Below are 26841 nucleotides of genomic sequence, written 5' to 3'. Positions count from 1 at the left end.
TTCATAGTAGTTACATTAAAATCGATGTTAAAACAATAAAAACAAAAATGACAGTGTCATATTACAACAAGGAAAATACATTTTTAAAGTCTTTAGGCATGTGGTTCACAATAATGTCTCATATTTACAAAGAAGGTTCACACCATTAAATCAAAAGCATGTACTCATCACTAGTATCCATGGGCAAAATAACAAACCACAATTTGGACAGATACTGGGCAAATACTCACCACATGCCATGATGGGGGTAATAAACAGACACTGTCCTGCATCCTAAACAATGCTTAATGCATAGATATCACACTAGAACCAAGCATACAGTCTATAAAGCAAGCTTACTACATACATACATAAGGTTTATTTCTCATAGTCCATATAATGAAATAAGTTTGGCTCCGGGACTATAAGTTACTATAATACCTCCTTTTCATAAACTACAATAATGCCCTGTTAGTTATTATCAATAATGATAATGCCTCCTTAGTTTTTATGCCCAGCTTCTCTAACCCAATATCTATTCCACACTGCCCAGCAGGCAGAGAAGAAAAAATGATAAATCTATCAAACATATTAATCCCAGGATGCTGCACCTGGCAGAAAGCAGTGATTCTTGCCCATGGGGCATACCCTCTATATCTCTGTAGACACACAAGCAGGGGTACACATATTACAGGAAGACCACCACAGGCCATTTTAGCCCTGCAGAAAAGTGCTGGGACTTAGGCATAAGGCACCAAAGATAAAATGACATCCTCATGTCTGCGAGTGCCATGTCTGTAAATGCACAGCCAAAAAGCTTGAAGTGTCTTTAGCAGCAGGTTTTTTCCACGCTAACACAATAAAGATCATTTTAAACCCCTTACTTTACAATTTTACACTGGTCAGTGTAAAATCCCAGAGTGCGGGCATGGACTCTCTAAGCAGACACATTGGGGCTCATTTACTAAGGGCTCCGCTGCCTCACTTTTGTCAGGTTTCCCGACTTTTTCCGTTTTGCGGCGAATTCTGCTGGGATTTTGCCGTATGTGATCGGAGTTCCTCGCCGGCTTTCACGCGACAAACATTGGGGGGCGTAGCCATCGGAAAACCTGATGGATTCTGAAAAACCGTGGAATTTAAAAAACGCATTGTATTGCAAAATCAATCACTCACATGCACCAGGAATAGGTTGGTGAGCTCCGGTGGACCTCTGCGGACCTCGGCGCAGCAACGACACCTGGTGGACATCGGGCGCGCGACCTTAGTGAATCGCCAGAAGACCCGAATCCTGGTGGAGAACGCGCCACTGGATCGCGACAGGACTGGGTAAGTAAATGACCCCCATTATGATCCATCTAGGTTTGTGGTGTGAAAATGTGGTTAGTTTATCATGGTCTAGGCGTATATATACTTTCATTTAGCTTCTGGACATTGTATTAGTATTTGACACATACAAAGAGAGATGATACCAATCAGAGATGAGATCCATGAGATGCCTATTACACACAATGACACCATTGGAAACCAAGGGGAGGGACTAGAGGCAGAGAACAGAGTGAGCCAGAAAACTCAGCTCATGCACCGTCAGACAGAAAATCAAGATGGCTTCCCTGACCCCAAAGTTAGAAGAGAAAGGTTGGACTTATATCTGTGAAATGCTGTATTTTTGTTAATAACAGTGAAATAGAGAATGTGTTATTTTGTTATTCTGAGTACATTTCAGAAACTTTTCTTTTGTTGGAATACACACCTTAATTTTGCATTGCATTATGTTTTCCGATGCACGTTTAGTGTTTGTGCTGTGGTTCGGAACATTAGTATAAGGTAATAGACAGTGGCACTAATTGAAGACTTTAACTATGTTGAGGCACTTTAGTACACTTAAGGTAATGTGGGAATCTTGTGCAAACTAATGTACTCTAACCCCACCCAGGGTGATCCTATTTATGCCCCTCTAAAATGTTTATTAGCATATAAATGAATAAGTTAATAATAATATTTTAAGTTCAATATGCATCAAAATGCATTAACAGCTTTCATTATAAGATTTGTTTAGTGGCCTGTTTAAGTTTAGTGGCCCTTTAAGTTTGTGCTTTAGTAATAAAGAAGGCATATGCTTTTGTATTCTCTAAAGAATTGGAAATGGGTTACACTATAAAGGCAAGAATGACTTTAGTCCATATTCAATGCATTACAAATTCTTCTGAAAGTACTCCTATATATCATGCTCTAGTAAGTGTATTGTTATTTTTATGGCATATTTACTAATTGTATGCAATTACTTTCTGCATCTGTAGATTCTCATAAAAGGCTATGGCTGTGAATTTGATAAACTGTATAATATGTCTTTTTCATATCCCCACAAAATATTTCTCATAAAACTGCAATTGCAGTTTGGTTTCTCTTTTGAATTGTCTCTTAACACATGCTTTAAACGTTGGATTCATCTCCATAGATCTTTTTAAACACTATTAGACAGAATGACTGCTCCAGAGGAAAATGCAGTTTTGGTAATTTAAATGAGGACAGAATATGTGGCAGAGCTATTGACAAATTCATATTTAATCTAAATTGCTGCTTAGTTTTGATTTTTAACACTACTTATAATTTAAAATTGTAAACTTAGTATAGTATGTGTTGTAGGAAAACATTCCATCTTTATCTCCATCATGTTATCTTTATTTCATATTTCATATACAAAAGCTTATCATTCACAATATCACTCAGAGCAATTGCCTGATATTTCTTATATAAATATTCAATTCATTGCCCGTATCCTATATATTAATTCCTTGACCCAGGCAAAGTGGTTTGTTGGCAGCCCCATTGCGAACTAGCAATTGGGCATATGACTGGGCCTCTCACAATCTGCCGCCCCCATATTTTGCCAAATAGCCTAGTAGAAATTAATCGACGGAATTGATTGGGCCAATCACTTTCCCCTTAATTTAGCTTTTTAAGGGATGTTTCAAAAATAACCTATTATATATTTACATAAAATTATAGAGAAAGATTTATCATAGGTAGGTGCTTATTCAAACCCCCCAGCCCCCCACCACCTGGGCGGATACATCATAAAGCTAAGATGCTGGCTGGTGGACAAAACTATGACAGGTCAGTAAAAATCTGCAAATATTCAGCGGCTAATGTTTGCAGATTTTCACAGCCATGGGACATGACCACCCTGTGCTTGCCTAATCTGCCCTCACCATGCCCACATACAGTGAAGCTGGTGTGGTTGCCAGAATAATGGCAAAAAACTGGCGTAAAAGCACTGACAAATCTACTCCATAGTATGAACATATTCTTTGTATAGTTAAAGTTAAGACCAAGAACCATCTTTTCCGGTAAGCCCAAGGAACTACAGTTCAAAGTGATCCAACATAAATGACAACATTTTTACATAGATGTAAAAAAACTACAAATGGTTACAACTTTGTTCAAAGAATTTAAATCTGTACATAACTGTTTATATAAATCTTCTTGCATAAAAAATGTATTTTTACTAGTGCCCCATTACAGTGTTTTACCTGCTCACCACAAAAAAGTTTACTTGCTTATTTTATTTTAAAAGCAATAAGTCAAATTGTATAAACGTAAAAATAATTGCAACTAAGACATGTAAAGTTATTTTACATGACTAAAATAATAATATACTGTATATTCTCGAGTATAAGCCGACCCAAGTATAAGCCTAGACCCCTAATTTTAGCACAAAAAATGGAAAAACCTATTGATCGGAGTAGAAGCCGAGGGTGGGAAATGTATTGGTCACAGCACCCACAGTACCGTATTTTTCGGACTATAAGGCGCACAAAAAATCCTTCAATTTTCTCTGAAATCAAAGGTGCGCCTTATAGTCCAGTGCGCCTTATATATGAACCTACTTACAGACAACAGCTGCCTTGAACTGTGCACAGGTCTGCCACCTGCTGGTCATTCATGCATATTATCAGGTGTGTCTTATAATCCGGTGCGCCCTAATGTATATATGTGTATTCACCTTCCGTAGGGGCTAGAATAAGTTTTCCCCCAAAATTTCGTCACAGAAAGTCTACAAACGTCAGGCAATGATTTCTATTTAACCCCAAATGGAGCTATTAAAAATAAAACTCAATCCACAAAAAGAAAGGGAAATGTAAAAAGTTACGGCTTCTGGAAGACAAGGGTGAAGAAAATGTGTCTGGACATCTAGGTCTGAAATGGGTTGATCGTTATTATTTAGGGATTATTGTTTAGCTACTGATTGAATATACCGTATATACTCGAGTATAAGCCGACCCGAGTATAAACCGAGACCCCTTATTTTACCACCAAAAACTGGGAAAAACTACTGACTCGAGTATAAGCCGAGGGTGGGAAATGCATTGGTCAAACCCCCCCAGTAGTATACAGCCTGCCAGCCCCCAGTAGTATACAGCAGCCCCCAGTAGTATACAGCAGCCCCCTAGTAGTATACAGCAGCCCCCTAGTAGTATACAGCAACCCCCTAGTAGTATACAGCAAGCCCCTAGTAGTATACAGCAAGCCCCTAGTAGTATACAGCAGCCCCCTAGTAGTATAAGTAGTATACAGCAGCCCCCTAGTAGTATACAGCAGCCCCTAGTAGTATACAGCAAGCCCCTAGTAGTATACAGCAAGCCCCTAATAGTATACAGCAAGCCCCTAATAGTATACAGCAAGCCCTTAGTAGTATACAGCCAGCCTGCCCCCACGGCCCTTAAAAAAATAAACTTATATACTCACCCTCTGATGTCAGCGGGTAAGTGGGTATTTTTTTTTTTGTTATAGACTCGTGTATAAGCCGAGGGGACGTTTTTCAGCACATTTTTTGTGCTGAAAAACTCGGCTTATACACGAGTATATACGGTACCTAGTCTAACATACATTTAGGAAGTAAGTGTCAGCAAGGAATCCAGTACTAATACTTATTTCTCTATGCCTCCTACTGTATAAGGCCTCTGCTAGTATTAAGTGCAGTTTTAATGTTCATGAAAAGAGAAAACAGGAATAAAACTTTCAAAAAATGTAGACAGACATTGTAGACAGAGATTGAAGTACTTTATCTAACTAAAAGATGCACTTTTCTCTAAAAAAAAGTATTGCTAAAAGGTGTCTGCTTCTTATAGTACCAGACCATCTTGACTGTTTTCTGAACTATTGTCAGAATGCTGCCATTTGGTAAGAGCCAGTGTGTCAAAATGTGTAAAATGTTCTTGCTTACCACCATAAACCAAAAAAAGTAAAGCAACTAAAAGTTTTCCTATGATCAGAGCTAGAGATAAATGGAATCATACAAGGCACTGAATATTTCAATAGATCCGGATTGGAAATTGATATATAACACCTCCTAGTCCTCCAAAACACCTATCTTGTGTCCTTCATTATTTTCTAATGGTTTCATTAAGGTTTAAGGTTAGCATTAGGGTTGGTGCTATGGAAAGGGTTAGGGTTAGGGTTAACGATAACCCTAATTCTTACCCCCAACCCTCCTGCACGTGATCATTTTTTCCTCAGGTGCTATGGCAGCTTTTTTTGTGGCCATTATGGAGCTTAATGTATTGCTATGAGCTCATGTTCACTGCTGAGGATTCCTCAGCAACGTGTCTGAGCCTAGTGTCCATGAGGATATTTGCAGCTCTGCAGTCCCACAAAAGTCAATGGGACTGTAAAAAATAACACGGTTTTAGTGGGTTTTCTGGAAGTATTTGTAGTTGTTTTGCTCAGAAACAATCGCATGACCTTAAAGAGCTGAGCTATCTCAATCACTGGCTTCAAAGAAAACATGGATTATACATGGATCAACTTTGTGCACGTAAAGCAGTGACACAGGTAAAATATGGATTAAACCTGGCCCACAAATATGGCAATTGCAGCTGCCAATTGCGGACAATGATCGTTTGCAGGAGTCCTAACGCTAGTGCAACACCCCTTCTGATGCAAGGCAGAGGGGTTGTTGCGAATACGTCCCAGTATGTAGCTCGCAACCTGTATGGAGTCCCTTGCATCCAGGCTGGTGATCAATCCCTGTGGTTCCCTCTCCAAGTGCATCCCCAGTCTGCTACCATTGTTCAGATTCGTTTGGCACGTTATCCACTGTTCCTGTTGGTTCCAATAAAGAACTGTAAGTTGCTTTTAGACAATGTCTGCATCCGTCCGATCCCTGCTACTACGGCTGTCCCTATCACGGACACTCTATCCACTACACAGGGACTCATACTCCAGACCCCAAAGGGTTGCCCCAGGGAGAACCACTATAACCGTCTCTTCCCTCATCATTTCTTGCCAACACCACCTGCTGGAGAACTGGCAGGCTGTAGGACAGCCCTCCGGTCCCCATACCAAGCACCGTGACACAAGCGTGCCTAGGCTGCAACCGCCAGCCACTCCGGTATTCCGGGCCCCTGCTGTCTCCAGGCCCCAAGAAAAAAGCCTAGGCCCCAGTGGGGGATGTTGCAAGTGGCGTCACGAACAGGATTTATACTTCTGTGCCTTATTCTGGCACTATAGACTGTTTTATTAAGAAACTACTATGCTGCCTAACCCTGCTGCAATTCGGGTATTGGCCGTCCTGTCACCACAGCTGATCCTGAGTGAGTACCGCTGGGGAGTTAAAGGGGGGTAGAGATTGTTTCCGACGCTAGGTTAATTGGCTCACCTCCCAGGGAATAGTGACTGTGCTTCAAAGTGCCCAATTCCCCAGTACAGGCCATCGCCCATAGCAACGGACACTGTGTACCCCTTAGACCTCATTAGGCTAGCTCAATCATGTCAGCCCAGGACGAAGATATGGGACTGGAGCAGGTCCAGTCCCCTGGTCCCACCTCAGGGTACCAGAGCATGTTAAGCCCACCAGAGAGTCCCTTCAGCCCTGCTACAACCAGACTCCCCGAGACTCCCAATGTTATGCCTCTGACTATGCCATACTATCTGGGGGCCCCCTGGTTACCCCACTACGAAGGAGAATTACACACTTTTTCTGAATTCGGAGCCAAGTTGTTAGCTACCTTCGCCCTGTATCCACTTACGGAGGAACAGAAAGTGGGCATTCTAACCGGGCAGTTAAAGGGACCCGCTCTCCGGGAAGTCAAGTCTTGGCCCCGGGAACAGTGCCAGAATGTGGTCCAAATTCTCAATAGGCTGCGCAACACCTTTGACAAATGCACTGCCACAGAGTTGAAGTAGAAGTTCTTCAGAAAAAGAAAGAATCCTCAAGAGTCCTCAGAGACTTTGCCCTCTCCCTACAGGAGACCTGGAAGGCCATAACTTGCCTTGACCCCAAAGAGGCAGAAAACTCTGACCAAACCCTAAGGGAGCAATTCATTATTGGACTTGTTGATTGATAGAAATCAAAGATGTCAATTAAAGATAATCTCTTCTCAACATGCCCAGGCCTCCTTTCTTGAGTTCAAGGAAATTGCCATTGACATATTAGGGGACCCACTGCCCACTGGACCACAGAAAGATTCTGAATCCGTGGAAATGGAGGATACTGATCTAGCTTGTCATCCAACACAACCGACCTCCCCTCCCCTGCGTCCGCGGAAGTTGCTGTCCCTGCAGAACATGTCACTAATCTGACGGACTCCATGAGTAAAATACTCGGTCAATTGTCCCAACTGGAAGTAAACGTTTCCTCCCTAAGGAAGAACCCTCCAGAGGACTCTGTACGGTCAGTCACTCCCCGAGACTCCCTGGCCAAACCGCGCCCAAGGGAGGCAAAGTCTTTAAACACCTGGAGTCAGAAAGAACCCCGCCAGCGGTGCGGCTACTGCCGTAAATATGGGCATGAAGAAAATGGATGCTGTCAGTTAAACGACAAACCCTTGGAGCTAAGGGACGACCCCCCAGGGAAGTACCTTTAAGTCCCCCAGATGCCAACTGGATGCCCAGGTTCATGGGGATTTGCCCCATGGTTCATGTGACCATCAATGGAGTAACCCTACCGGCCTTAATCGATACCGGCTCTCAAGTGACCACCCTTCGAAGTGCTACCTTCGAAAGATGCCGAAGAGGAGCATCCTTAACACAACCTCCCAAGGCTTATTTGAACATTATTGCTACTAATGGTAAACCGTCCCTATCCGCGGCTATTGGGAGCCCACACTAACCATTGGAGACACTGGGTTAACCAGACAGGGCGTAGTGGTAACACAAGTGCCTGAAAACGGTAACTTCTCCCTGGTGCTGGGTACCAATGTCCTTCGCAACTGCTACCCTGGAGTGCTGAAGGCTCTCTACAACTCTCTAATAACAGTGCCCAGCGGTTCTCGGAAGGCAATTCAGGAGACTATGCAGGTCCTAGCGGCGCAACAGAAGTTTTATGGCCCTAATGGAGAAATCTGCAGAACCCGGATCAAAGATCCACAACCTGGGACTGAGACGTTAGTATGGTGTCGAACCTGCATGGGCGTCCAAGGTCAAGACTATCAGGCTATGGTAGAACCTCTACCAGCTGACGAAGACCTGCCCATTCTAGCTGCCAGGAGCCTAGTTACTGTATCCAGAGGACAAGTACCCATCAGACTACTAAATGTGGGAGACTCCCCAGTGGATCTGAGAAAATACCAAGCCGTAGCCACTCTTCAGCGTCCACCCTGAAGACTTAGTGGAAACCTCTCTGTCTGCCTCCCAACAGATGGAAGTGAAGCAAAGTGCTGAGGGTGAGCCTGCCGAGCAATCTTGGTGGCTTGAGCTCAATATTGGAGACAACGATTTTACTCCTGCAGACCAAGTACAAGGTGTCCTGAATGTCATCATGAAACACCACCAGGCCTTCAGCAAACACCCACTGGATTTTGGGCAGACTACTCTGATCCAACATACCATCCTTACTGGCTCTCATCCTCCTCAAAGAGAGATACCGACCGATACCTCCAGCCTGCTACCAAGAGGTGAAGAATCTGGTGCAAGAGATGAAGACAGCCAATGTTATCCGGGAGAGTCACAGCCCATGGACTGCCCCGTTGGTCCTTGTGAAAAAGAAGGATGGAACCCTTCGGTTCTGTGTTGACCTCGAATTGAGGAATCCCTTGCAGCTCTTGTGTTAGCTCCTTACTTCTCGACCTTGGATCTGACCAGTGGCTACTGGCAAGTGGCCATGACGCCTGAAGATAGGGAGAAGACAGCTTTCACCACCCCAATGGGCCTGTTCGAGTTTAACAACATGCCTTTCGGCCTATGCAACGCCCCAGGCACGTTTCAGTGGTTAATGGAGAGATGTTTGGGTCATCGGAACTTTGAGACTGTCCTCCTTTATTTGGATGATATCATCATCTACTCCAAGACCTACGAAGAGCATCTCCAACATCTGGCTGCAGTCTTCAAAATCCTGACCCAGCATGGGTTGAAGGTGAAGCCGGCCAAGTGCCACCTATTGCAGCCTAGCGTAAAGTACCTAGGACATGTGGTGAGTGCTGATGGAATCGAGCCAGACCCAGATAAAATTGCAGCTGTCCATAACTGGCCAACCCCATCTACTATCTGGGACATCAAGAGCTTCTTGGGATTTGCCAGTTAATACAGGCATTTTATCCCGAAGTTTGCCCAGTTAGCAGCCCCTCTGCAAGAACTCTTAAGGGGACAGCCAAAAGAGGGCCAACGATCCCGAGCAGCCATTGAATGGACAGCAGAACGAGAAGCGGCTTTCCACCTGCTGAAGCAAAGACTAACTGAGCCAACGGTGTTAGGATACAGAAATTACAATCTGCCTTTCATACTCTACACCGATGCCGAAGCAGGGATTAGGAGCTGTACTATCCCAGCTTCTGAATGGAACTGAAAGGGTCATAGCCTACGCCAGCCGCCCCCTTCGAGAACCGGAACAGAATGACCAGAATTAGAGCTCATTCAAGTTGGAGTTTCTGGCGTTAGTCTGGGCTGTGACTGAAAAGTTCAAAGACTACCTAGCTGCTTCCTTCTTCACTGTCTTCACAGACAACAACCCCTTGGCGCATCTGAACACCGCCCGACTGGGAGCCCTGGAGCAGCGATAGGCTTCCAGGTTAGCGAACTTCAGCTTCACTATCAAGTACCGGGCTGGCAAGACCAAAGACAATGCTGATGTTCTGTCCCGACTCGCTGACCAGTGGGAGGGACCCTCCACGGATGCTCAGTGGGAAGATGTGGAAATGCCAGCTTTCTATGCCCGGTTTGTGTGCCAAGAGGCCCAGAGAGTCTACTCCTTACCCTCAGAAGCAGTACCAGCTACCCCACCAGAAGAGTCTGTGCCGCCGGCAGAAAAAAACCTCTGGATGAGTCTGAAGGCTGATAGCTGCGCCATAGGAGAACTTATGGACTATCTCTCTAGTGGGCGAGTGCCTGAACAGATTTGTCAGAGGAAGGCCGATGGGGAATTGTCCCAATTGTGGCGCCAGAGCAAGACTCTGAGTATGCATCAGGGCCTGCTGAAAAGGAGAACTCTGGATACTATCACCTATGACCGACTGTACCAGATTGTGATCCATCGGAGGAATGCCAAGATATTGCTGGATATGTACCACGACCAGTCCGGACACTTTGGCACTCCGGAAGACTGAAGCTACCCTCCGGAAGCGTTTCTACTGGGTGAACATGAAACCCGTCATCGAGACCTGGTGCCAGGAATGCCCAGCCTGCGCCATCGCTCGAGGAGAGCGACACAATCAAAGGGCTCTTCTACATCCCATTGTGAGCCAACGGCCTTTGGAGATTCTGGCTCTGGATCACGTGAAGTTGGAGCCCAGCAGATCCAGTCACACTCATGCCTTGACATTAATCGACCATTACACCAAATTTGTGGTCGCAGTACCAGACAGAGACTTGTCCGCCAGGACCACCGCAATGGCCCTGTGGAAGAGCTTCATTCTCCCTTATGGCTGTCCGGATAAAATCCTTACAGACCAGAGAACTGCATTTGAGTCGCAAGTGTTCCAGGAACTGTGTAGCCTCCATGGCTGCAAGAAGCTGAGGACCACAGCCTACCATCCTCAGTGCAATGAACCAGACTCTCATCAACATGCAGAGATCACTACCAAAAGATTCTGTCTCTTTACATTCAGAGGAGACCCTTTGTTTACTGCACTTTTCCCCACATCAAGGGCTGTGCCCAGAAGATATACTTTTCCTGCAAGAACCTTCTGAGAGACTTTTAGCCAGTTACTAGACGGAAAAGTTGCTATTCATTTTATAGTATTGCATTTAATGCCTTCCTTTTCAGGTACGGACATTTTGCTTGCATTTTTCTATGCCTTTCCCTTTTATAGGAAAAGAGACATTTTGTATCCTGCTACCCTAAGTAGCCCTGTCCTTATAACATTTGCAATGTTAATGTTAGAAGATATGTACCCATTGGGCTCCTAAGCCAATGAGCGTTTACAAATATGTTTGCACCACTGCCAATGTTTGTCAGTAGTTTGCGGTAAGTTTTTCATAGGCTTTTCAGACTGTAGTGTGACTGTGACGGACCGTTTTCATGTAAACCCTGACCGCAATCTTATGCCTCAAACCAAAGCTTCGTAAGTGGGGGTAGTCCGTAAACTGCGGGTCCTTAGGGGCCAGGGGTTCTAAAACTGTAGCACCTGGATGCCAATCACACAAGGGTAAGAATGTCAGTCGGCAGGTACCTTGTACAATGTCTTATTGTATCACATATGCCAATGTAATGCATATATACTATATATTTGTCGCCAGGGAAGAAGTGTTCATAAACTAATATACAGGCCTTGGTGTAAGGAGTTGATTACAGTACATGACACCAAGCGTTTCATACTGTACAGTTTGGTTTAATGGCGTCAGCGACCAACTGTCGTACTTAGAATACACATGTCCATTCTTAGTCCGACACCAACCCAGGTGCCTGTCTCCAGGACCATGGGCGGCTTGTCCCTACAGATCACTTAGCCTGCACTTCACCAAAGTACCTCTTTGTATTTACCTCTACCGGCTATTATTTACAAGGACACCCCGGAGGCCCCACTGCTGGCCAGCGGTTTGTCCTCTGAGCCCTAGCCAGTCCGTAGTCGAGCCGAGGGCAGCTCTTTCAACTGCCCCAGGGGTATGCAACACACCTGCCGATGCAAGGCAGAGGGGTTGTTGTGAATACGTCCCAGTATGTAGCTAGCAACCTGTGTGGAGTCTGATCAACCCCACAGCAGGTCACTACACAACACAGGGAACACTGCAGCGGTAGATCCTGCCTGGTAAGGCAGGAGTTAATTGTTTAATATGATGTCTTTCCAATAGCCAATCACATCTGTTCTAATGTTGTATTGTAAGCTGGGATGCAATTGGGGGAGTAACCACCACCTGACCAGTAGGAGTAATAAACCCCTGGTCAGGAAAATTCTAGAGTGCAGTCAGTCAGAGTAGTCAGACACGAGCAGTCTGACAAGACAGTCAGTCAGGAGTAAGACAGACAAGAGTCAGTCAGTGTGACAGAGAACCCAGCTCACTGTCTGAGCAGCTCTGAGGAGTTAGTAAGAGTAAAGGGGTATCATCCTACCTTCAAGGGTGATATCTGAAGTAACCCAGGACGAGCTGAAGCATCCTACTAGGACACAGCTATCTCCCAGCCTGCCCATGCACCCAGGCTGGTGATCAATCCCTGTGGTTCCCTCTCCAACTCCCCAGCCTGCTACCATTGTTAAGATTTGTTTGGCACGTTATCCACTGTACCTTTTGGTTCCAATAAAGAACTGTAAGTTGCTTTTAGACAACGTCTGCCTGCGTCTGATCCCTGCTACTATGGCTTTCACCATCACGGACACCCTATCCACTACACAGGGACTCATACTCCAGACCCCAAAGGGTTGCCCCAGGGAGAACCACTATAACCGTCTCTCCCTCATCATTTCTTGCCAACACCACCTCCATAGCAAGCACCGTGACACTAGCCTGCCTAGGCCGCAACTGCCAGCCACTCCGGTATTCCGGGCCTTGGCTGTCTCCAGGCCCCAAGAAAAAGGCTAGGCCCCGGTGGGGGATGTTGCACTAGCCATAATGTAAAGCCGAACCCTAATCTAGAGGAAAAGAGTAGGTTATATATTCTTGTATATAATAGTTTTATATATAAGTATCCAAGACAGGGAAGCAGCACTCAAGCTATCTCAATGTAGCCATTCTCAAGCAATGTGAATAGTGGTACAAGGCTGTTTATATCCCTTGCAGGAAGTGACATCATGGGCGGACATACACAGGAAAAAATTAGCATCAATTTACATATGCTAATATCATCAAAGTGTACAATATCTCCAATTGTAATGGTGGTAACAAGTGGAAGAAGATTATTTACATATATGTAAACAGTTCATATAAAATGTTACCATTAGCCATCTTGCCCATGCTTGTAAAAAATGCAAAGGCACATGTGTAGCTCCCTCCACTTTGTGTAAAATGTTGGGTCCTACAGCAATGGCAATGTACTGTGTATAAACCTTTAATTGTTATATTTTTAATAAAGAAAGGGGCTGGCCTACCAAGGTGAGAGAGTAGCAAAGGAGTATGGGAAGAAGAAGGGAGGAGTTAAGAGTTCTGTGTAGTCAGTCTGCAGTTGCAGCCAGAACGTGCAGACTGAAGGAGTCAGTCAGGGGGGCTGAACAGGATCCATTGAAGCATGTCTTAGCAGAGACAGGCAGGATGGCCTGAGTCTCAGAGAAGCTCAGAGGAGCTAAGCAGCACAGCAAACAGAGAATGTGCCTGTAATAAGCAGAGTGCAGTGCAGCTAAAGAACAAGTAAGGAACATTTTGAGGAGCATATGGAGAATCATATTGAGGAGGATAGTTCACCAATGTGGCCGGCATCCCTACAGTTCAAGTCATGTCAAGTATGCAAATGTTTATTTGGCGCCACCATCATTGCATGGCAAGTGACATATACTTCCTCCCTAACCATCCACTGGGAGCCAGCCCTAGTCGGGAAGGACTCATAACATCACGCTGACCCATCTCCCATGGTTGAAGTCGGCAACCATTATCCCAAATGGTGTCACGAACATTTCCCTACAAGACCTCCCCTTCCCCTCTTTTCAAGGAGGCTAGTGAGTGCATCACTATGTATGTATATATGTATGTATCAGAGAATTCCATCCACCTGCTCGACTTAACTAGCCCCCAACACTTTTCTGAATGTGGCCACAAGATAAACCACCTCAAATTCTGTATTATAGACTTTGTACCGCCGCTTATGAGAGGAGGCGATAGACAGAACGTCCTGAAGAGATGGGAGACTGAATGGATTCACAGACTCAATTCCTTGCAACTGATGGAGTTAAATGTGGACTTTAATTTGAACACCCTGAATAAAGTTTGCCCTATGTTCCCTACAAGGCATATTGACTACACATAAGCAAGAAAGCGTCAGTGCTCTACTCCACAATAGGCTCCTGTTCACATTCGGTCATGGGAATCTCACCACCGCTTTTCTTCAGGTTAGGAATACAGGTCTACTGGGTTCAGTATCCTTCTCCCCACCTCCACTTACTGGACCGAAGAGTGCACCCCGTCTCACTCTCGTGACTGAGGTTCACTATCGTCCCTGTATCGGAGATTGCGGACATATAGTGCAGAACGCCAGTGCAGCCCCGGAAGAACCCTGAAGAGGCGAAACCTGGGTCGGGCATTGTGTTTGACAGCTCTTGATATTAAGGATATGATATGCATGATTTTTAAATGTGTTTTTTGTGAGTATATATAATAAATTGTTTGTATCCTTTATCCTGGCGTTCTGCACTATTTGTCCGCAATCTCCGATACAGGGACGATAGTGAACCTCAGCCACGAGAGTGCGACAGGGTGCACACTTCGGTCCAGTAAGTTGAGACGTGGAGAAAGACGCTGAACCCAGGAGACCTCTATTCCTATCCTGAAGAAAAGGGGTGGTGAGATTCCTCATGCCCGAATGTGAACAGGAGCCTATTGTGGAGTAGAGCACTGACACTTTCTTGCTTGTTCTGACTTTTGGCTTTTGGTAGTGTGCCTAGTCAGTAGCTCCTCTGGATACATAAACTCTGTTTCAGGAACCAAAACGTTTCTTTTGAAGACCATATTGACTACACATAGTCCGCTATTTTTTTTCTATTTTGTTTTTAATTTTTTTTCTAGTTTCATTGCCATGTCTATTTTTTCTGCAAACGTAACTTTTTTTTTATCTTATCAAGGGAGATTTCTAGTGCTGGGAGTATAGCACCGATGGTGCAAAGCAGCTGGATAGACTTCTCTGATGCATACAGTACAGTGATGCATCAGAGGTTTACTGGGTGCAGGCTAATGGGCAAAAAGCAATTTTTTGACAAAATGGCCATGGTAGACACCTTTCACCCCTGAGACCTGATGATGGACTATACCCATGACACAATTTTGGTATCCCCCTAATATATATACCCAAGTATGGGCTAGGTGTACGCGTTTCCTCATCCAAGATGGCCCCTGACCTACATGGGTGGATCTCACAAGAGTTGTGGCAACACCTGAGTTAATGACGTCATAGTGACTATGAGGTCTCGGCGGCGCTGTTTACAGTACCGCAACTAGATCGCAGTTTCCCAGCGACACCTTTCAGGGTCATGCCTCCACTGCAGCAATGAATGGCCTTTTCTTAGGTTTGTGGTATTGTCAGATGTACTCTAGCTGCTATTGGGCTTTTTTCCACTGTTAGTTACGTTTTTCGAGTCAGGTTGCTAATCCTTTGTGCCTTTGCATTGTTTAAAACATGGCTAATGTCTACTGGTAACATTTTATATGCACAATTTACTTATTTGTGAATAGCCTTCTTCCACCTGATACCATCATTACACTTGGAGATATTGTACACTTTGATGATATTGGCATATGTAATTTGATGATAATTTTTTCCTGTGTATGTCCGCTCATGATGTCACTTCCTGCGGGGAAATAAACCCGCCATGTATCACTTTTCACATTGCTTGAGAATGGCTACATTGAGATAGCTGAAACCAGAGGTCGCACTAACATTTTTCCAGAAGGGTAAAAATACTCCTCTCACCATTTTTGAGGAGTATTTTTACCCGAGGAGGAGTATGAAAATTTCTGTAATACACATAGCACACATAGCGCGCACACACACTACGCTCACAGGACACTGCACACTCACACACACACACACTACTGCACGCTCACAGGACACTACGCTCACAGGACACTGCACACTCACACACACACACACACTACTGCACGCTCACAGGACACTACACACACTACTGCACGCTCACAGGACACTACACACACTACTGCACGCTCACAGGACACTGCGCACACTGCGCACACACACACACTACGCTCACAGGACACTGCGCACACACACTACTCACACAGGACACTGCGCACACACACTACACACACAGGACACTGCGCACACACACACAGGACACTGCGCACACACACACAGGACACTGCGCACACACACACAGGACACTGCGCACACACACACAGGACACTGCGCACACACACACAGGACACTGCGCACACACACACAGGACACTGCGCACACACACACAGGACACTGCGCACACACACACAGGACACTGCGCACACACACACAGGACACTGCGCACACACACACAGGACACTGCGCACACACACACAGGACACTGCGCACACACACACAGGACACTGCGCACACACACACAGGACACTGCGCACACACACACAGGACACTGCGCACACACACACAGGACACTGCGCACACACACACAGGACACTGCGCACACACACACAGGACACTGCGCACACACACACAGGACACTGCGCACACACACACAGGACACTGCGCACACACACACAGGACACTGCGCACACACACACAGGACACTGCGCACACACACACAGGACACTGCGCACACACACACAGGACACTGCGCACACACACACAGGACACTGCGCACACACACACAGGACACTGCGCACACACACACAGGACACTGCGCACACACACACAGGACACTGCGCACACACACACAGGACACTGCGCACACACACACAGGACACTGCGCACACACACACAGGACACTGCGCACACACACACAGGACACTGCGCACACACACACACAGGACACTGCGCACGCGCACACACAGGACACTGCACGCGCACACACAGGACACTGCACGCGCACACACAGGACACTGCACGCGCACACACACACAGGACACTGCGCACACACACTACTCACACAGGACACTGCGCACACACACCACTCACACAGGACACTGCGCACACACACCACTCACACAGGACACTGCGCACACTCACACAGGACACTGCGCACACTCACACAGGACACTGCGCACACACACCACTCACACAGGACACTGCGCACACACACCACTCACACAGGACACTGCGCACACACACCACTCACACAGGACACTGCGCACACTCACACAGGACACTGCGCACACTCACACAGGACACTGCGCACACTCACACAGGACACTGCGCACACTCACACAGGACACTGCGCACACTCACACAGGACACTGCACACACTCACACAGGACACTGCACACACTCACACAGGACACTGCACACACTCACACAGGACACTGCACACACTCACACAGGACACTGCACACACTCACACAGGACACTGCACACACTCACACAGGACACTGCACACACTCACCCGGTCCCATCGATCACATAAACGCAGGCAGCATTTGGAGCAGGACGGGGAGCGGCAGCCCCGCTGCCCACATGCCTCGCCCGGGGCCTGCGCTCTCGCTGCGGGTCTCTCCTGCCCGCCCCTGACACTGAGTCACGTGTCCTGCTGAGCGGTCCAGCGCGCGCTGCGATCGCTCTATAGACATTTCCCTCATTTGCAGCGCACGCTGAACCGCTCAGCCTGCGCGCTACAGGGAATAATTGCCATGCGTTCTTTTACGCATGGCAATTATTTTGGGGGGTAATGGCGCCTCATCACGCGTCTATGACGCGTGGTGAGGCGTTAATGCGACCTCTGGCTGAAACATTGTATTTCCTATTTGTAAAATAAAACACTTATTTACTATGAAGTGCTGCTTCTATAGTTTTCTATATAACATATTCTTGATAAAATTCTGTATAATTTAAAGTTTTTTTTTAAAGGAAAACACTATTTCTTTTTGAGGAAGAGCCTGTAATCTGTGTACAGCTTTATCAGTGCAACCTATACTATATATAGTGGGTATATTCTCCTTTCTCAAAATGTAAAGGTACTGTTTCACTAATGCACATATTCTACTTTCATCTGCTGAGAGGAAATTATCTTCTGTCCTAATAAAACAAGCAGAGCGCTGATGAGCTTGTGCTCCTTTTCGTAGTCTTCTTTTCTAAAGTGAACTACACAAATTGTTTCGACACATTCTCAATTTAATTAGATCTGTCCTTTCCACCTCCAGAATCTTGGAAAGTTCATTGTCTAGGCAGGGAGCTGATTAGATTACAGCTGCCATTGTCTGCTTGCCTTCTAAGCAGATCTAAATCATATTCCCATTTCATCCAGTTTAGAAGAAGCATTTAATGTTAAGGCACACACTGAATTTTACTTGAGTGTCGTGTGCATCCAGGAAAATAGAAATTATTAATCAATGACTTTGTTGTAGAAAAAAAAACACATTGATACATGTTTTTACAAGGTTTATAAGTGGTAATATATAAAAACTATATATATAGCAAATAAAATACTAAAGATTAATTATGAGCGAACACGAGACACACAATTTGGGTTTGTACCACAATCATAAATCATAATCAGTTATACCTTGATTGTAAAATTGTAAGAGATTAGCATGCATAAATACTTGGATAATTAAAGTGCTCATCATAGTGAATAGTGCGCATTAATATGTCAATAATACATGCAATACAATACAACATTATTGATCCATTAATTGCTTTGTACACACATTGCACAAGCCAGGATTACATATGGGCATATACATGTAAACACAAAAGGAATTAAAAACACAGTTAATGTGGGGGGTGGGAGGTTGGGCAGTGGGGGTGCGGTTGTTGGGTTTTGATGGCAACCCAAGCCTGTGTTGTATATTTCAATAGCTTTCGGAATGAAGGAGTTACGAACTCTCTCAGTACGACAGTTAATTTGTCAGTAGGGCTTGCTAACTGTGCTAAGCTGATCTGCTATATATTGGTACATCGGGTGCGATTTGTTGGTTGTAATCGCAGTGAATTTGTTGATGCATCATTCCTGCCAAACTCTTCAAACCAACCCAGTTTAAGGCAAACAGTGCCATGAGCCCTCTTAATAATCTTTATTAATTTATTATCCCCTCTTCTGTTGACAGTGCACCCCGCCCCCAACAGGTGATAGCAAAGAATAGCATGCTTGTGATCAAGGATCTTATTGCATACATTGAAGGACCTGATGCTGCTTTTTTAGTTGCTATGCTGCAGTTTTCAGCCAAATCCAGTTTGTCATTGATTATGACACCCATGCACTTGTAGTTGCTTACTCGTTCAATGGCTTGGTCTTTGATGGTGTTTGGACTGAAGACTGTTTTGTTCCTTTGTAGGTCGATTATCATTTACTTATTTTTTTCTGTATCAAGAATGTCCTCAATCCAAACTACAAATGAGTCGATCATGTCCCTGTAGTGCTCATCGTCTCCATCCTTAATGCAACTGATTTTAACCAAGTCATCTGAACATTTCAGAGTTATGGCTTAAGTCAGAAGTATAAAGTGTAAAGAGGAATGTTGCAAGAAGAGTACCCTGATGTATGCCTCGGTTGCTGACAATGGTGTTAGCTCTCCTGCGACCCCAGCTGTACGAATTTAAGCCTGTTTGTTAGCCATGTATCCAATTGACAATGGAGGGCTGTAAGCTGAGGTGGGTCATTTTGCCCCTTATCAATGCTGGGTCTATGTTATTAAAAGCACTGGAGAAGTCAAAAAAGGTAATTCTTACAATATTGCCCTTTTTCTTCAGATGGGAGTGGGTCCTGTGTAAGAGAAACAGCACTGCACTGTCAATGTGATGAAGAATTAGGTTGTTCCACCTTATGGCTATGCTTACCCTCCATTCCGATATGGTGCTGTTGCCCCTGCTGTTTTGGCTACTTTCAGCTCTTCCTTGGCCTTGTGCTGCCACTGAGCCCTGTGTCAGGTTGGAACTCCACCAGTAATGCCTTCACCGGGTGTGCTTGTATTCTCTAATTTTCTTTCAAACTGTAATGGTGCAATCAAGGATGTTACGTTATTCTATTACTGTTCTAATCATTATTATTGCTTTCTTGTTTTTAATGTTATGTTATTATTTTAAGTACTTTCCATAGCCCATCGTGCGCAAGAAAACTGCTTAACAATTCCAACCATTTTCAAACCTCTAGCCCTTACTAGCCCCATTTTACAGCCATTTTTGGTGTTAAATTTCGGGTCCCCATTGACCTTAATGGAGTTTGTGTTAAGGCCAAAGTTAGGGTTGAATTCCAGGTGGCAAAACAAATTTTGTCAAGAAATTCGGACTAAGCCATTGAACCTAAATTTCGACCAAACTGCTCATCTTTATTAAAGATACATGAAACTCTCTATTGTACAGGGTACAGCAACTTGTAATATGTTTGTACTTAATCTTGATATTATTTTGGATACAATGGGTCACATTTATAAACGTTTTTGTACATGTATTTATAAAGTGCATCTGCCAATATTGTGTTGTGGCTGCACTATGCCCAAAGTGCCACAAAATTCTGCGTTCCAGTGCAGAGCTGGACTGTGCAGCACATTTATTACTGCAATTCAACAGAATTGTGTCACATGCTCTATGGTAAAGGTGCATTAAAAAAAGTTAATGCACACTTCCCGAACAGTGCAGATTGTACCATATTAATGAAAACCTTGTGCCACTTTTGATTAATCTGGTGCAATCGGTACACTCCACAAGCAAACTGGACATAGTGTAGTTTGCACTACTTTTGATAAATGTGGCCTGATATGTGTTATATATTAAAAACTGGTAAGGGTTTGAACACTCGATACACCCCATCAAGTTATGCCCCTGTTCTTAGGTCGCATTAACACCTCTATCTGAAACATGAGCATCCATGCAGATGTCATTTTCATAGACGAACTGGTAACCATGCATGACCAAAATTTAGGTAAGTCGAGTGACTTCATTGCACATATCTTCTCCAATTTCATGAGTTTTGGGAAGTGCTTCACTAGTTGTTAATCTGCTTCATTTATCTTGCTGCAGAGGATTTCTTAGATAAATACAAATTGTAGCTGAATAAAAGTAGGACTAGATACAGTACGTTTTCAGCCTCTGAATTATTCAATTAAGTTTCATGATATTCCATTGTACATTATTCAAGATTTATTTAGATAATGCAGGACTGCATAATTAGGGTCTCAAAAATCCAGATATCTACAATACTCGTTCTTGAGAATAATAATCTTATCACCAGGCTTATCAGATGAAAGTTGTGAATTTACCTAATTTAAGTCTAACTTTAGATTAACAACCTGCTGCTTGTTCTGGTCACTCCTTAAAGGGCTTTCCCACAAAAGAAAATTATCAAACATGAACCCCCTAGTGATGTTTACACAATAAAGAGCATTTTAACCCCTTCCTTTACAATTTTACAGAGTTTTATTGCTGTTTTAGCTCCTATCACTCAGTGATGGTCAGTGCATAATTCCAGGGTGTGGGCGGGGACTCTCTATGCAGACATTTCACGATCTCTCTAGTACTGTGAGCTGATAATGTGGTTAGATTATCAGGGTACAGGTTTATATACACTTCCATCTGGCTTCAGAACACTGTACTAGTATCTGACACATAGAAAGAGAAATGAGACATATCAGAGATGATGAGATCCATGAGATGCCTATGACTTACTGTCAGGTCTGCTACATATGGGCTCCCACACTATGAGAACTCCTGCCTGCCTTCCCCTCTTCTGAATAACTTATCTGCCTGTAGCTTGCAGCTTTTCTCTCCTCACAATGTGTTGTTTTCTGGCAGGAAGTGAGTGTCTGTGAGCTCCATCCTGGACTACAGGGGGACAGGGCTGGAGTGCAGGGAGCAGAGAGAGAGAGAGAGAGAAACTCAGCTCCATACAGAAATCCAAGATGGCTTCCCCTACCCTAAGTCAGAAGTTAGAGGGTAGTGTCTAGGGGAAACTGAAATTGTGTACACCAGGACTAATAAGAGACAGGTAGAGAACATGTTATTTTGTCATCCCAAGTATATTTAAGAAACTTGTCTTGTTGTGGGACAACCCTTTAAGGCTTCATCTTTTAGTTACTAAAAGTTACTATACAGTAGTGTACCATAGAAAATTCTTGTGGATTATTATATGAGTATTATATTATGGAGTATTATATGGGCTTATCTAATATCTTAGAGACAGATGGTAAATGGTAAAGCAGCAGGACTGTGAATATAGCTTATGTTATTGTATTTTATTGACCCATAGTGTATTATTTATGTGCACATTCTATGTATTCTGGACTTAAGCATAGTTGACTAGATGTTATCATTTTTAAATATGTAATGTGAATGTGGTTTTTACGGATGTATACTAATAAAAGTGTTTTATAAATACAAAAAGAACCATTGTATACTCCTCTCTTTTTTTTGGTATGTGTTCATTGTGGAGTGGGTTCCCAAAGGACTAATGCAGGAGACTTAAGGCTAAGTATATGTATCATGTTACTTGTACAGTTTGGTTCAACATTTTGATGCAAGTTTGACACCTAAAACACATTTTTTTCTCTTTCTTCAATACGTTAGGACTGTTTCAATGCTTAAAGCCTGTATATTTTATAACACACATGGGTCCCCTACTTATTATATACTGATATATTTATTTTAGTATTGGATATTCTTATTTTTTAAATCATATATATTTTTATTTTATGTATCCAATGTCTTAGAAAATAGTTTATATGAGACCCCAAATTTGTTTGGATAACATCATCTTACTATAGTATAACAATGCATGCCTGAGGTGTGATTCTAGTTCTCCATTTTCAACATTATTTCTGATGCACAGTAATGATGTGCTGTATGGCGAAAGCATCTCCAGGAGTTTGTGCTCGCCCTATTTACTTTCATCTTATTTTTTTCCAGCACCTAGATCTTGAGGCTAGGAGACATCTAGGGAAAATAGTGCAATCATCAACAGGCATCAAAACGAAATATCATTTAAATGCATTTTCATATTTAGTAATGGATATGTCAAAATTGTTTGTCACAACAATATTGTCTGATATTATTCTGATGTTATTTTTTTTTAAAAGCAGAACAATTTTGATTGAGTTTGTTAACTGACAGACCTATCAAGCCCATTTCATAATACTTACCCATCAAACTGTGTTTGCCGCATCCCAGTCGATGAACCAAGACTATGCTGTTTCCCATCTTGTTCCTGGTAATTGAGTGCAAAGTAAAACCATTAGATGGGGCGCCAAGGGTTGTGAAAGTAATTAATGTCTATCCATTTCCCAGGAACCTAGAGATCAGGTGAAATCATACACAACGACCTTAGAAGCTCAAACCTCAGTTTGCCTGTCAATAATCTGTTAATGCAGTATTGCTATGTCTTTGGAGACCATAAAAACACTTAAAAGAACATTTTATGCTGCACAGAAAAGCTGAACAAGGCAGTCTGAATTCATTAGCTCATTTAATTCATAAATGAAAGTCTTAAAGAGGTATTCCCACGAAGAAAAGATACATAAATATACTCAGGATAACTAAATAACATTCTCTAATTCAGTGTTATTAACAAAAATACAGCATGCCAACCTGTATCAGTCCTGGTATATACGACCGCAAATCTTCTGATCTTAATGGTCAGGCAGGACAGATTCTTCTCATGAATTGATTCTCCTGTCTGCAGGATGCACTGTCATCTCTACACCTCCCCCTCCATTACAAGAACAGCTCAGACATAGACATAAACAGACACTTCCTGCCAGCCAACAGCATGCAAAGACTTACTCTACAAGCTACAGAAAAGATAAGATCTTTATAGCAGAGCTCACTGTGTGTGTTATAACTGAGTAAAAGTGTCATTGTGTGTTATATCCATCTTATGGATATCATCATCTCTCACCTCTGAACTGTCTCATCTCTCTTTTTCTATGTCAGATATTAGTAGAATGTTCAGAAGCTAAATTTAAGTGTAGATAACCCCTGTAACCTGATAATCTACACACATTGTTAGCACACAGTACCCATACTCACACACCATCACTGAGTGATAGGAGCTAAAACAGCAATAAAACTAAAATTTTAAAGTTTAAATTGGGGTTAAAATAATTTTCATTGTGCAAACTTAACTAGGGGGTTATAATTTAAGAACTTTCTGGCATGGGCAAACCCCTTTAAGCCTTAAAGGGACCTTAAAGAAAATTTTGCTGAACAATTGTTTAACTGTCAATATGCTTTGTATATGCATTGCGAACATTTTACAGAGCATTTGCATCATCCCAAATTTCTGAATAATTATATAATAATTATATAAAGCTGAGTGTATGTGTGTGTATGTATGTCCGCTAAAGGAGTCTGCACAGTCACGTTTACATTCAACAAATTTTGCACAGCTGCTTTATGTGACTCAAGGAACATCATAGACTAGACAAAATTTTTACACTGCGCTTTCCAAAACCTTATCACAGACACTTCTGATAAATCTCCACATAGACAAAGCAACAGTCAGAGACAGTTACTGAAAGAGACCTCAGAGACATAGAAGGGCATAGACAGAGAAGGTCAGACAGTTACTGAAAGAGGCGGTCAGAGACAGTCACTGAAAGAGACGTCAGAGACAGTCACTGAAAGAGACGTCAGAGACAGTCACTGAAAGAGACGTCAGAGACAGTCACTGAAAGAGACGTCAGAGACAGTCACTGAAAGAGACGTCAGAGACAGTCACTGAGAGAGACAGTCGCTAATAGGTAAGAGACAGAGAGGGTCAGTGAAAGAGATGGTCAGTGACAGACAGTCAGTCAGCAAGAGAGAGACACAGAGACAGTCAGAGAGAGAGATAGTTACATATAAAATATTTTTTATAAACCCATTCTATTTTGTTATAGCTAAAAGCAGTAGTTATTTTGTTCCTGTGCAGCGCCGGGATCTACAGCTAGTTATAATAATTCAGGAAAAACATATCTTTCTGTGTCGTTGAATGAAATTTAAAATATACTTGTTACCAAATGTGCAAGAGCACATTAATATAAAAGGCTAATGAAAAAAATAAGAGTCGGAGTGAGCTAAATGCAGATATGGAGACTACATAGAGATAAGATATAATGAAAAGATTTACATCTGGAGTGATGGTTTTGGCTTACATTAACTGATGAAATAACTGAGGTGTGAACTGGTCCTAACCTGTAATTTATTTATATATTTGCTCTTTCTATATTTAGAAATATTCATTTAGTCGAATAGTGGAACTATGAATGATTGATAGCTATGTATGTATGCACAGAGATACAGGACGTGGCGGCCTTTATAATTTGGCAACCTTCTAACACTTCTTAGCCTGTTCTAATCTGCTACTTGCTCTGAATTCAGGAAAGGGTAAAGCAGATTGTATAGTTGGCTTTTCCTAATGATCTTACAGCAAATAGTTTGAACTTTCTGTAATGGAACATTATATTGCTATATTTGTTTTGCACAATTACATTGTTTTATTATAAACAGAAATTAAAATGGTGCAAATAGTGGACTGTGATAATATTTCCGCTGTTGAGCAGCACTGAACAAAGTACTTTATGGGAGCAATGTAATGAAATAAACCATGTTGTTTCACACAATATGAAACCATCCTGACATAAAAGAGAAAACTGATGTTAATTTTCATGGCACTTAAGTGGGAACAATCTCAATTTCCAGAAAAATCATTTACAGCCTCATACATTCTATATTCACGACAGTCACAGTTTTAAGAGCATAGAACATATTGGTGAATTTTCCAGCTTGATTAAAAATCAATATTTCTCCTGCTCATCTCTGGGGCCTGTGGATTTGTTTTTCACAAGGACGCATGGGGCAGATCTTCTCATTAGCAGGCTTGTAAGAATGGGAAATAATATAAATGGACAAAGATGTTTAATTCTATGTACAGCATCAAAAGGCTGGTGTGAAAGATAGACCAGATTGCATTTCCCTGTTCACAGCTTTTCCTTCTTTTTTATTCTTGTTAAACACAAATGAATGCCTGTAGAATGACATTTTATTCTATGATTTTATGCAATTTCTGATTTGGGATCTCAAGAACCATGGCTGTGTGAACGTTTTGTAGCGTATGTACCTTGTATCATGTAATGTATCTTATTTTTCTAGAATAAAGCAAAAAATACCAGCATACTGGAAAATGATGAGGAATTGATACACAAATTATATTTGAAAATTGTATAACGTTTCATTATACAAACAATAACATTTATGTGCTGAAATGTGAAAACCCCTTTAAGGCTTCTTAACTAGGGGCCCCACCACTGCCTCTTCCAACCTGTTCTGGTATAGGACTCGCCTCCGTCTCACAACCACTGTGTTCACCCGGCCTATCAACTCAGATTGGGTCTGTCACCTCATCATCCTCCGATCCCTCAGTCTGCTCCCCCATCGGGCTTCCTGCCCTGACAACAACTTCACCACTGTCTGACAACCCTGTCTCCTCATCAGGCCTCTCAGGCCTACTATGCCTCCTCCTTCTCCCACCTCTCCTCCACCTCCTCCTCCGGATTACCATCCGTGGGCATGGCGCCATCAGTCGGTAGCTCTAGGCACAGCAGCAGTGCCATCGCTAAGCGACAGCAGGTGGTGCTCAAACTGCTGAGCCTAGGTGATAAAAGGCACACCGCCCAAGAGCTATTACAGGGCATCACGGTGCAGACTGATCTGTGGCTGGCACCGCT

General features: G+C 43.3%; 1 long non-coding RNA gene across 1 annotated transcript in view; it reads right to left on the bottom strand.

Moving 5' to 3' along the window:
* The window catches only part of LOC140105196 (uncharacterized), a 111104-nt gene that overhangs the window by 13150 nt on the left and 71113 nt on the right, over positions 1-26841 (bottom strand). The window contains exon 2 of the long non-coding RNA XR_011850521.1: positions 23278-23342. This is a non-coding gene — a long non-coding RNA (uncharacterized lncRNA). The remainder of the gene's footprint in view (positions 1-23277; positions 23343-26841) is intronic.

The sequence above is a fragment of the Engystomops pustulosus genome, chromosome 1 (assembly GCF_040894005.1).
Source record: "Engystomops pustulosus chromosome 1, aEngPut4.maternal, whole genome shotgun sequence".
Taxonomy (NCBI): domain Eukaryota; kingdom Metazoa; phylum Chordata; class Amphibia; order Anura; family Leptodactylidae; genus Engystomops; species Engystomops pustulosus.
Note: the sequence above shows the minus strand (reverse complement) of the source record. Positions and strands in the feature narration are given on the sequence as shown.